Source organism: Chiloscyllium plagiosum, unplaced genomic scaffold, assembly GCF_037043375.1.
Source record: "Chiloscyllium plagiosum isolate Xiang-an unplaced genomic scaffold, Cpla_swu_hap1 HiC_scaffold_44, whole genome shotgun sequence".
NCBI lineage: Eukaryota > Metazoa > Chordata > Chondrichthyes > Orectolobiformes > Hemiscylliidae > Chiloscyllium > Chiloscyllium plagiosum.
The window spans coordinates 23,853,897-23,867,440 of record NW_028270182.1 but is presented as its reverse complement, the minus strand read 5'-3'; the positions used below and the strand labels follow the sequence as shown (position 1 = coordinate 23,867,440).

Here is a 13,544-nt window from a genome sequence, read left to right as displayed (position 1 = left end):
CAAATAAACCTGTTGGACTATAACCTGGTGTTCTGTGAATTTTAATTTTGTCCATCCTAATCCAACACCAGCACCTGAAAGTCACGAGTGCGGGAGGAATGCAAAATATAACAACAAAAGAACTAGGAACAGGAGAAGGCCGTCCTGCCCTTTGAGTCTGTTCTGCCATTCATTAAGATCATGGCTGATCATTTCGTGGGCGCAGAACCATTTACCAACGTTCTCACAATATCCCTTAATTAATTAGTTATTTCTTTAAAAAAAAAGTTACCTTAGCTTCAAAAATGTTTACTGAACTAGCATCAACTACTTCCCTGGGCAATGAATTCCATCGAGATCAAGAAGTTCCTTCTCAAGTCAGTCCTAAATTTGCTGCCTGTAATCTTGAGGTGATGCCCTCTTGTCCTGGCTTCATCTGCCAGTGGAAACATTCTCTCTACTTCTATTTTATCCATTCCATTCATTATTTTGTATGTTTCCCATTCTTCTGATTTCCAATGAATATAATCCCAATCTACTCAGTCTCTTTTAAGCCAACCCCCTCAACTCTGGAATCAACCTAGTTAACCTCCTCTGCACCCCTTCTAGTGCCAGTACATCCTTGAGCAAGTAAGGAGACAGAAACTGCATGCAGTACTCCAGGTGTGGCCTCACCAGCACCCAATACAGCTGGAACATAACCTCTGCTTTTAAACACAATCCCTTCAGCAATGAAGGCCAAAATTCCATTTGCTTTCTGAATTGATTGTTGTACCTGGTAACCAATCTTCATGCAGAAGGTTACTCAGGTGCCCCTGCATAGCAAATGATGCAACTTTTTAAAAATCATGTAATAATCCAACCAACCAAACAGTAGGACTTTACATTTATGAACATTCTATTCTAAATGCCAGACCATTGCCCACTCACTCAATATATTTATGTTCCTCTGCAAAGTTTCACAGTCCTCCGCACACTTTATTCTGCTACTCATCTTAGTGTCATATGCAAACTTTGACGCCCTACATGTGGTCACCAACTCCAAATCATCTGTATCAATTCTAAATAATCGCAGTCCCAACACTGATCCCTGAGGCACACTATTAGTCACTGATTGCCAGCCAGAATAGTACTCACTTATCCCCACACTTTGCTTCCCGTTAGTCAACCAATCTTCTATCCATGCTAATACTCTACTCCTAATGCCATGCACCTTTATATTATACAACAGCCTCTTGCACAGCACCTTGTTGAAGGCCTTTTGGATATCCGGGTACACCGCATTCACTATCCCTGTTGTCCACCTAGCTCGAAATGTCTTCATAGAATTCCAAAAGATTTGTGAAGCATGACCTGCCCTACATGAACCCATGCTCTGTCTGTCCAATGGGACAATTTCTATTAAGATTCCCTGCTATTTCTTCCTTGATAATAGACCCAAGCATCTTTCCCACTACAGAGAATAAGATAACTTGTGTATAATTCCCCACCTTTTGTCCACCTCCTTTTTAAAAACGTGGCATCACTTTTGCTGCTTTCCAATCTGCTGGGACTGTCACAGAGTCCAGTGAATTTTGGAAAATTACTGCCAGTGCATTTGCTATTTCTCCTGGCATCTCCTTTAGTACCCTGGGATGCATTCCATCAGGGTCAGAAGACTTTTCTGTCATTAGCTCAATCAACTCCAACAGTCCAACACTAGCTGTTCTGTAATAATGATAGTTTCCAAATCCTCACCTATCTTTGTCTCTTTGCTAATTATTGGCAAGATATTTGTTTCCTCCACTGTGATATCCCATAATTAAATGTTCCTTCTCATTTTCCAAAGGACCAACATTTACTTTAGCTACTCTTTTCTCATTCAATATAAAATTTTGCTATCTGTCTTTATAGTCTGTGCTAGTTTATTTTTCTCATGTTCTATCTTACGTTTCTTTATAGCTCTTCTGTGGCTTTCTGTTGACCTTTAAAGTTTTCCCAGTTCTAGTTTCAGGCTGTTTTTGGCCACTTTGCATGCCTTCTCTTTCAATTTGATCACTTTCCTTAGATACCCTTCGCAGAGTATGCCTTTTCTTACATTCCTTCCTTTTCACTGAAATATATCATTGCTGAGCACTTTGTAAAGTGCCTTTGAAAATTTTCCACTGCTCATCAACTGTCCCACCATAAAATCTTTGTTTCCAGTCTACTTTATCCAGGTTCTCCCTCATTCTATTGTAGTTCCCTGTGTTGAAGCACAGGACCAAGTATTAGATTTTATCTTCACACTCTCCATATGTATTCTAAATTCAACCATACAGTGATCACTTCTTTCAAGAGGATCCCTAACTCTGAGGTCATTAATTATTCCTGTCTCATTGCACAGGGCCAGATCCTGGATAGATTGCTCTCTTGTCAGTTCCATTTCATACTGTTCAAGAAAACTATCATGGATACACTTAATAAACTCAAGGCTACCCTGACTGAGCTGGTTCGATCAATCTACATGTAGATTAAAATCACCCATGGTAATAGCCGTACCATTTTTACAGACAATAGTTATTTCTTTGTTTATTGCCCATCCCAGTGTGATATTATTTGGTGGCCTGCACACTACACCTGTCAGTGACTTTCTTGTTAGAATTTTGAATGCATCATTCCTGTTTCTCCTAATGTACAGCAATAACAACTACTTGCATTGTATGGAATCTTTCACAATGGCAAATCTCCTAAGGTGCTTCATGGATGATCAAAACGTTGATTAAAGAGAATGATTTTAAAATACATCTTAAAGGAGGATAGAGAAGGTTAGGGAGGGTATTCCACAGACTTCTGCCCTTGACAGCACCATTTGTGGAGTGATGCAGGTGGGGTGGGTTGGAAAGGGAACATGCAAAGGGGAAATGGAGGAGCACAGGCAGTGCATAAGGTCTTAAGGACAGAGGAGGTTCCAGACCAAGTCTGTCTGCCTCATGGAGTTTGAAGCACTACAATGGGTCCATGCATGTCACGTTAGTCGAGGAGAGTATCACGGTGGCTGAGAGAACTTTTGATGAGGACTAGTCTCCTGAGGTAATGTGGGCTGAGGTTAGAAACAGAAGAGGAGAGGTCACACTGCTTGGAGTTTTTTTTTATAGGCCTCCACAGAGTTCCAGGGAGGTGGAAGAGAGGATTAACAAAATTATTCTGGATAGGAGTGAAAGTAACAGGGTGGTCATTATGGGGGACTTTAACTTCCCCAAAATTGACTGGAAATGCTATAACTCTAATACGTTGGATGAATCGGTTTTTATCCAATGTGTACAGGAGTGTTTCCTGACACAGTATGTTGAAGGGCTGACAAGAGGGGAGGCCACATTGGATCTGGTCCTTGGTAATGAACCAGACTAGGTGTTTGATTTAGTTGTAGGTGAGCACTTTGGAGAGTGACCATAATTACGTTAAGTTTAGTTTAGCGATAGAAAGGAATAAGTACATCCACAGGTCAAGAGTTATTGATGGAGCAAGGGCAATTATAATGCTATTAGGCAAGAATTAGATGCACAGAATGGGGTAGAAAAATGCAGGGGATGCAGACAATGGAAATGTGGAGCTGGTTTAAGGAACAGATATTGCATGTCCTTGATAGGTATGTCCCTGTCAGGCAGGAGGAAGTGATAAGGTAAGGGAACCTTGGTTTACTGCAGAAACTGCATCTCTTGTTACGAAGAAGAAGGAGGCTTAGGTGTTGATGAGGCAAGATGGTTCAGATGAGGCGATGGAGAATTACAGATCAGCTAAGAAGGATTTAAAGAGAGAGTTAAAAAGAGCAAAGAGAGGACACGAGCAGTCTTTAACAAATAGAATAAAGGAGAACCCTAAAGCTTTCTATAGGTATGTGAGGAATAAAAAGATGATTAGGGTAGGAATAGGGCCAATCACATACAGAATAGGAAGATGAGTGTTGACCCTGAGGAGATCGGAGAGATGCTAAATTAACATTTCTCATCAGTTTTCACTCAGGAAAAGGAGAATATTGTAGAGGAGGAGAATGAAGTATGAGATATTAGACTAGAAATTATCAAGGTTAGTTATGAACAGGTGTTATCAATGCTGGAAGGAGTGAAAATAGACAAGTCCTCTGGGCTGGATGGGATTTATCCGAGGATTCTCTGGGAAGCCTTTGGCTTGGATATTGTCTGTAGATTTGGTACCAGAGCACTGGAAAATTGCAAATGTTGTGGCCTTGTTCAAGAAGGGCAGTAGAGATGACCCAGGTAATTATAGACCAGTGAGCCTTACTTCTGTTGTAGGAAAGGTTTTGGAAACGATTATAAGAGATAAGATTTATAATCATCTGGCAAACATCAATTTGATTTCAGATAGTCAACTTGGTTTTGTCAAGGGCAGGTCATGGAGTTTTTTGAGAAGGTCACCAAGCTTGTAGATTAGGGTAGGGCATTTGACGTGGTACACATGGACAAAAGTAAAGTCTTTGACAAGGTTCCATATGGTAGGCTGTGGAGAAAATGCAGAGGCATAGAATTGAGAGTGATTTAGCAGTTTGGATTAGAAACTTGCTTTCTGAAAGAAGGCAGCGAGTGGTGGTTGATGGAAAATATTCAGCCTGGAGTCACGTTACTAGTCACGTGCCACCAGGATCTGTTTTGGGACGACTGCAGGTATAGGTGAATGGATTAGGAAATTTGCAGACGACACTAAAGTCAGTGTAGTATTGGACAGTGTGGAAGAATGTTACAGGTTGCAAGGGGACTTGGATAAACTGCAGAATTGGGCTGAGAGGTGGCAAATAGAGTTCAATGCAACTAAATGTGAGGTGATGCACTTTGAGAAGAATAACAGGAAGGCTGAATACTGGGTCAATGGAAAAATTCTTGGTAGTGTGGTGTGCAGAGGGATCATTGAGTCCATGTACATAGATCCCTGAAAGTTGCCACCTAGGTTGATAGTGCTGTTAAGAAGGCAAACGATGTGTTAGGTTTCATTCGTGGAGGGATTGAGTTCCGAAGTTGAAATACCATACTGCAACTATACAAAACGCTGGTGCAGCCACACTTGGAATATTGTGTTCAGTTCTGGTGCCCATATTTCCGGAAGGATCTGGAAACATTGGAAAAGGTGCAGAGGAGATTTACCAGAATGTTGCCTGGTCTGGACGAAGGTCTTGTGAGGAAAGGCTGAGAGACTTGAAACTCTTCTCATTGGCAAGAATAAGGCTAGAGGGGATTTGATAGAGACATACAAGGTGATCAGAGGATTAGAATGGTAGACAATGGAAGTATTTTTCCTAGGATGATGACGTCAGCGTGGGGAGAATGGGGGTGGAACCCTGCTCATGACTCCACCGCCATTCCCCCAACTCCAGTTACAGGCTCCACCCCCATTCGCAGCTCCACACCCACACCAGATCCCAGCTCCCAGCCCTGCCGAGTTTTCACCATCCCTCCAGACCTTCCCCTCAATGAGGACAAACGATCAGTTCTCAGCAAAGGCCTCACCTTCATCCCCCTCCGTCCACGCATCAATGAATTTAATACATGCCGTGACGTCAAACAATTCTTCCGTTGCCTCCGTCTCTGAGCTTACTTTCACAATCAGGACTCCTGCCCACCTTCCGAGGACCCCTTCGCCCACCTTCAACACACTGCATCCACCTGGACACCCCGCGCTCGACCTCTTCATTTCCAACTGCCGCCGGGACATTAACCGCCTCAACCTGTCTACCCCCCTCCCCCACTCACCCTCACAACGCGCAGCCCTGCAATCCCTCTGCTCCAATCCCAACCTCACCATTTCAGCAGCAGATAAAGGGGGCGCAGTGGTAGTCTGGCGCACTGACCTCTACACCGCTGAAGCCAAACGCCAACTCGAGGACACGTCTTCCTACAGCCCCCTCGACCATGACCCCACCCCCATCACCAAACCATCATCTCCCAGACCATACAGAACCTCAACACCTCAGGAGATCTCCCACCCACAGCTTCCAACCTCACAGTCCGGGAACCCCGCACTGCCCAGTTCTACCTCTTTCCCAAGATCCACAAGCCTGACCACCCCGGCCGACCCATTGTCTCAGCATGCTCCTGCCCCAGTGAACTCATCTCTACCTACCATGACACTGTCCTATCCCCCCAGTCCAGGAACTCCCCACATACGTTCGAGACACCACCCACGCCCTCCACCTCCTCCAAGACTTCTGTTTCCCCGGTCCCCAACGCCTCATCTTCACCATGGATATCCAATCCCTCTAAACCTCCATCCGCCATGACCAGGGCCTCCAAGCCCTCCGTTTTTTTTCTCTCCCGACATCCCCAACAGTACCCTTCCACCGACACTCTCATTTGTTTGGCCAAACTGGTCCTCACCCTTAACAATTTCTCCTTTGAAACCTCCCACTTCCTCCAGACCAAAGGGGTAGCCATGGGCACACGTATGGGCCCCAGCTATGCCTGTCTCTTTGTTGGCTACGTAGAACATTCGATCTTCCGTAATTACACCTGCACCACTCCCCACCTCTTCCTCTGCTACATTGATGACTGCATTGGCACCACCTCGTGCTCCCGCGAGGAGGTTGAGCAATTCATCAACTTCACCAACACATTCCACCCTGACCTTAAATTTACCTGGACCATCTCTGACACCACCCTCCTCTTCCTGGACTTCTCCATCGCCATTAATGACGACCGACTTGACACTGACATTTTTTACAAACCCACCGACTCCCACAGCTACCTGGATTACACCTCTTCCCATGCTACCTCTTGCAAAAATGCCATCCCGTATTCCCAATTCCTCCGCCTCCGCCGTATCTGCTCCCAGGAGGATCAGTTCTACCACAGAATACACCAGGTGGCCTCCTTCTTTAGAGACCACAATTTCCCTTCCCACGTGGTTAAAGATGCCCTCCAATGCATCTCGTCCACATCCCGCACCTCCGCACTCAGACCCCACCCCTCCAACCGCAACAAGGACAGAACGCCCCTGGTGCTCACCTTCCACTTCATTAACCTTCGCATAAACCAAACCATCCGCCGACATTTCCGCCACCTCCAAACAGACCCCACCACCGGGGATATATTTCCCTCCCCACCCCTTTCTGCCTTCCGCAAAGACCGTTCCCTCCGTAACTACCTGGTCAGCTCCACGCGCCCCCACAACCCACCCTCCCAACCTGGTACCTTCCCCTGCCACCGCAGGAATTGCAAAACCTGCGCCCACACCTCCTCCCTCACCTCTATCCATGGCCCTAAAGGAGCCTTCCACATCCATCAAAGTTTTACCTGCACATCCACTAATATCATTTATTGTATCCGTTGCTACCGATGCGGTCTCCTCTACATTGGGGAGACTGGACGCCTCCTAGCACAGCGCTTTAGGGAACATCTCCGGGACACCCGCACCAATCAACCCCACCGCCCTGTGGCCCAACATTTCAACTCTCCCTCCCACTCTGCCGAGGACATGGAGGTCCTGGGCCTCCTTCACTGCCGCTCCCTCACCACCAGACGCCTGGAGGAAGAACGCCTCATCTTCTGCCTTGCAACACTTCAATCCCAGGGCATCAATGTGGACTTCAACAGTTTCCTCATTTCCCCTTCCCCCACCTCATCCCAGTTCCAAACTTCCAGCTCAGCACTGTCCCCGTGACTTGTCCTGACTTGTCCCATCTGCCTATCTTCTTTTCCACCTATCCACTCCATCCTCCGACCGCCCCCGACCTATCACCTTCATCCCCTCCCCCACTGACCTATTGTACTCTATGCTACTTTCTCTCCACCCCCACCCTCCTCTAGCTTATCTCTCCACGCTTCAGGCTCTCTGCCTTTATTCCTGATGAAGGGCTTTTGCCCGAAACATTGATTTTACTGCTCCTCGGATGCTGCCTGAACTGCTGTGCTCTTCCAGCACCACTAATCCAGAATCTGTTCCCCACCACAATCGTGATATCTGGCTGTGCACAAGGAGGAGTGGCACAGTCTGTACTGGGATGCCCTGGGGCCCTAAAACACATGGTAAAGACTAAAATCACCAGAGCATTGAGAGCCCCACCACATTGTTTGCATGTTCTATTGTTTTTACTCTGTTCCTGCCTTTCCTTGTTTTTTTCTTAATAAAATTGTTATTACACACACACCTGCACAAGCTGTGGAATGAACTCAGGCCTCTCGATTCAAGTTTCGGGGTATTTTCACCACATCACAAGGCATCGACTCTAACTTGCCTTGTCCCTTAGCCTGCTGAGTCGCGCCCGAATCAACTCCGCAATTGGGCGGGGCGGAACAGGAGGACCGAGCAGCGGCCGGTCGTCTTACCAGAGAGAGTGAGGAGCGGGGCCAAAGCATTCTCGGGGAGTGAACGCTTCAGGATTGGTCAGAAAGCAAACTATTTTGCAGGATTGATCATTCTCACTACACAGTGGAGCATTAAACCTCTCCCATGAATCAATGTGAGATTTTAAAGAAATAGTTGAGACGTAAATCTGATAACCTACATTAGGGAGATTTAAACAACCCTTAGATAAACACATGGGTGATTTTGCAATAGTGTAAGGGGACGAGCTGAGAGTAATTCACAGGTCAGTTTACACAACTCGAGGAAGAAACTTATTTTCAAACTCCCAGAGCGATTGGTAATTTACATATCTGGCTAGTATGGTTAAGTTGGACCGAACAATCTATTTTCATACTAATCATCTCAATGACTGTATCTCGACAGAGCAATTGTGAATGACTTCACCCATGATCCTTTGCAGATATGAATATTCTCTATAAACTCACCGATAATCTCAGACGCACGCGCAGTTTGGTTTCTATGTGGAGCATGCGCAGTGTCACATTGATCATTACACAGAGACATGGAGCTGCTTTCTCCGGCAGCGGCTGCGATCGGCTTCAGAGCCAGTTTGCGGGAGCCTCGCAAGGAGAAAGGAGCAGAGAGATTTCACAAGTCCTGGATACAGGTTAAAAATAACTCGAAAAACACCCTCCAGGCCCGTGTAAGGAGGCGACGGTCTCTGATCAGCGGCCCAGAGTCACGGTCGCCATTTGTTTGAGGGAAGAGGGCGCGCGGGCCTCAGGGTCGCCATCTTGAGAAGGTCAAGGTGCAGGAGGGCGGGGTTATCGGGGTCTGTAGAACAATCAGAGGAAAGGGAAGACCCATTGTTATTGATTAATCCCACGGACACAGCGTCACTGGGCGGTCCCGCAGGAATATCCTCTCTCAGGCCTGCTGGGATGTTTCACCCAATCAGAACCAGCACCTCTCCTCCTCTCTCAGCTCCACTTCTGTCCTTCGTGCAGCATCTGTCCCCTGGGACATTGAGCTGCCTGTCCTGTCCTGTCCCTCCCTCAGTTGTTGTTTCTGTAATACCTGTGATATCCCAATCCCATTTTAGATTACTTCACTAAAGACAGGAATGCACCCAATGGATTTTTCTTAACATCAGCAATTGTTTAATACTCACTTACAGGTTTTTAATTACATCGTTTTTGAAGCATTTACTTCACGTTCAATCATTTGCAATGGTGGGATTTGGACCTGTGCCCAGAGGACACATGCTGAGTTTCTGGATAAATTGTTACACAATAATGCCACTAGGCCATCACTTCGCCTGCTCACAGTTTGTATATCCCAGTGCAACATGAATCAAAACTCTTTCTTCCTGCACAATTAGATTATTTATAGTGTGGAAACAGGCCCTTCGGCCCAACAAGTCCACACCGCCCCGCCGAAGCGCAACCCACCCATACCCCCCCTTAACTAACAGTACGGGCAATTTAGCATGGTCAATTCACCTGACCTGCATATCTTTGGACTGTGGGAGGAAACCCACGCAGACACGGGGAGAACGCGCAAACTCCACACAGTCAGTCGCCTGAGGCGGAAATTGAACCCGGGTCAGGCAGTGCTGCGCTATGAGGCAGTAGTGCTAACCACTGTGCCACCGTGCCGCCCACTAATTGTTTGACCCGGCACTCTGGTGATGTGACTCAGTACCTCTCCATGTGGTATCCCTCACTCTGTGGGTCTAATTGCTGCCTCTGTCAGCGTCTCTCACTCTTGAAGCTACTGCAGATCATGAGCTAACAGAATTCTCCACTCTAGAGAGATGAGGCAGCACAGGTCAGGAATGTAGACTGGGATTTTCCAGATCTCTGTGGGCTCAGTGCCATTCTATATGTGTAACCCTCAAAGCATTAGTCTAATTTCCCATTCTGCCTATTTCTGTGTCTTCTACAGGTACTCATGGAGTTCCTGACTCAATAGACTTGCCAACTGCTGGTTGGGACGATGGTTGGTCAGCCAGAAAGACAAAGTCAGGGAGGTCGGGAGTCTTCAATAAATCCTGCTGCCAGGTAAGGTCGTTCCAGTGCACAGAGCAGAAAGTAATAAGGAGGGGTCCAAACATCAGCTAACAAGACATTGCATAGAGAAAGTGCTGGAGGGGGAGCACAGTACAGACACACCCCAGGCTCAATCACCACGCCTGCTGCAAGTTTTGTAGTAATGAGACAGCATTGGGAGTTCCCAGTTATCAGTCCAGGCCTGTGCTTTTTTAGGGATCATCAGAACAGCTGAGGGGAAAGCAGGCCTCCCACGTGGTAATGCTGCCTGGGATCTTTCTGTTCTCTATTCCCTCTCCAACACTGTATCAATGGCTTGTATCGAGGACCAGTGTCTTCAATCATTCTAACTCCTATAACAGTTCCTATCTCTGTCATCTCCTCCCCCTCACCAATTATTTCACATATTTGAAACCTCCAGTCTAGATGACCATCCTTATCGCTGTACCTTGCTTCAGTCTCTACAACATGCCTTGTCTCGATAGTCTCCTCCTCGAATAACTGGAGACATAGGGTCTGTTTCTGTGCGCATGACTCTTCGGCTAAGGTTCCCTAAATGGAATGCGTTGCGTTTGCCTATATTTGACCTATATCCTTTCAAATCTTCTCTCTCCATGTACCTGCCCAAGTGTCCTTTCCATGTTGTAATTGTACTTGTTTTTACCATTTCCTCTGGCCGTCCATTCTGTCTATGCACCATCCTCTGTGGATAATGTTGCCCCTCAGCTCCCTCTTTAAATCCTTGCTCTCACACCTCACGTTTATGCCTCCTGCTATGGACTCACCTACCCTTGGCAATTCACCTTACTTCGGCCCTACATGGTTTCATCAACCTTTAGAAGGTCACCCGTGGCCTCCTCTGCCCTGGAGAAATATAGACGACAATGTTACCAATATCTCCAACTCATGTACTCAATGCTCTGACCAATGAAGACAAGTGTGCCAATTGCCGCTTTCAACACCCTGTCACCCTGTGATGCCAGTCCAAGGAACAATGTAACTGCACCCCTTGGTCTCTCCCTTTTCTACAACACTGTCCAGGGCCCAACCATTAACTGTGTTAGTCCTCCCTGGTTTGTCTGAACTAAATCCAACTCCTGAATTAAATTCCATCTTTCATTCATTGGCCCACTGGCCCAGTTGATTAACATCACCTTCAATTCCCTGCCCACTCTTCCACTAATCTTGGTATCCACAAACATACTAACAGGGACTGCTAACTTTTCACTCAGATTGTTTATGTAAATGGTGCACAATAGTGGTCCCAGCACCAATCCTTATAGCACACTGCTGGTCAGAGGCCCCAGTCTGAACAACAACCCTCTCCCATTTTGTATCCAGTTGGCAAGCTCTCCCTGATCCTTTGTTATCTACCGTGACTAACCAATGTATCATGCTACACCCTGAACAAGGGTTTGTGGAAGCCAGAAACAACGTCTCTTGCTCTGCCTTCGTCCATCTTTTTGGTCACATCTTGAGTAAACGCCAGTCAAGTTTGTGGGACATGTTTTCCCATGCACAAAGCCATGCTGGCTGTCCGTAATCAGGCCTTATCTTTCCAAATACATGTAAGGCCTACCTCTCAGAATGACCTCCAACAACTGACCCACCCTGATGTCTCGCTCATCAGTCTGTAGTTCCCTGGCTTTCTCTTGCAGCCTTTCTTAATTAATGACACAACATTATAATCATAGTCAGAGTCATACCGCACTATTCGGTTAACGCTAATCATACTCTAAAACGGATCTCATCCCATCTGCCTGTTCCTGGATCATATCCCTTCAAACCTTTCCTATTCCTATTCTAATCCAAATGTCTTTTGAACATTGTAATTGTCCCCATGTTCACCCCTTCCTTGGGAAGTTCATTCCACACACAACCCACCCTCTGTGTAACAATGTGCCCCTCATGTCTTTTTTTTAATATGTCTTTCCTCTAAACTTAAAAATGTTGTGCCTTGTCTTGAAACTCCCCTGTCCGTGGGAAAAGACAACTCCCATTAACTCTATCTATCCCCCTCATGATTTTATAAACTTCTATGAGGTCATCTGTCAACATTCAGGTTTCAGTGAAAAATACCAACCTATTCAGCCTTTCTTTATACTGAAGCCTTTCGTACCCAGCCACATCCCAGTAAATCTCCTCCCAACCCTTTCCAGCTTAATAATATCCTTCCTATAACTGGTTGACCAGAACTGGACACAGTATTCCAGAAGAGGACTCACCAATGGCCTGTATAATCTCAATATGACTTCCCAACTCCTATATCCAAAGGACTGAGCAATGAAAGCAAGTGAGGCAAGCACCTTTTTTTAAACTATCCTGTCTCTCCATGTTGCAAACTTCAAAGAATTATGTAGCTGAACACTGAGGTCCCTCTGTTCTACAACACTACCGAAGGTCTTGCCATTAATTGTATCAGCCCTGCCCGTGTTTGTTGTACAAAATGCATTACCTCGCATTTATTCAGATTGAACTCCATCTACAGTTTTTCAGCCATTCACACATTTCATCAGGATCCCTTTGTAATCTCAGAAAACCTTCACTGTCCACAATGCCACCCTCCAGTCTAACAGCCTATCACACATAGCTCTCTATGGTACAAATATCTCTGCGAGGGGCCCTACAATTTCTTCACCAGCTTCCCACCATGTCCTGAGATCCATTTGATCAGGTCCTGGGGATTTATCTACCTTTGTGTTTTAAAACCTCCAGCACCTCCTTTTCTATAATGTGGACTCATTTCAAGACATTGAGTCATAGAGATGTACAGCATGGAAACAGGCCCTTCGGACCAACTCCTGCATGATGTTTCTAGTCACATTTGCCACAATTTTGCCAATATCCCTCTGAACCCTTGCTATCCCTCTGAACCCTTGCTATTCATACACCCATCCACATGCCTTTTAAATGTATTTCTATCAGCCTCCACTATTGCTCTGGCAGCTTATTCCATCCATTCTGCAGGAGCCTGTTGTCCTTTAGACCCCTTTGAAAAGTTTCCCTCGCCTGGTGAAATGACCTTGTCTATTGACCCTGTCGATGACTATCATGATTTTAAACACCTTTTATCAGTTAACTCCTCAACCTCCCATGTTCAAGTGAAAACAGCCCCAGCCTATTCAGGCTTTTCCCTGAAGCGCAAACCCTCCAACCCTGGCAACATCTTTGGTCATTTCTTCTGAACCCTTTCATGTTCCACAACATCCTTCCTGTGGCATTGAGACCAGAATTGCATACAGT

At 46.0% G+C, this 13,544-nt stretch overlaps 2 long non-coding RNA genes across 4 annotated transcripts in view; one reads left to right on the top strand and one right to left on the bottom strand.

The window, feature by feature from the left end:
- LOC122548169 (uncharacterized) overlaps positions 1-8,140 on the bottom strand; it is a 51,807-nt gene extending 43,667 nt beyond the window's left edge. The window contains exon 1 of the long non-coding RNA XR_015754340.1: positions 8,093-8,140. This is a non-coding gene — a long non-coding RNA (uncharacterized LOC122548169). The remainder of the gene's footprint in view (positions 1-8,092) is intronic.
- Positions 8,141-8,837: 697 nt separating this feature from the next.
- LOC148137366 (uncharacterized) overlaps positions 8,838-13,544 on the top strand; it is a 217,323-nt gene continuing 212,616 nt past the window's right edge. Inside the window, exons 1-2 of one of the 3 annotated variants that reach the window (XR_015754373.1) lie at positions 8,838-8,917; positions 10,198-10,313. This is a non-coding gene — a long non-coding RNA (uncharacterized LOC148137366). Of the gene's footprint in view, positions 8,918-9,228; positions 9,428-9,844; positions 10,081-10,197; positions 10,314-13,544 lie in introns of those variants that run through there. The other 2 variants (XR_015754371.1, XR_015754372.1) reach the window with 2 other exon arrangements.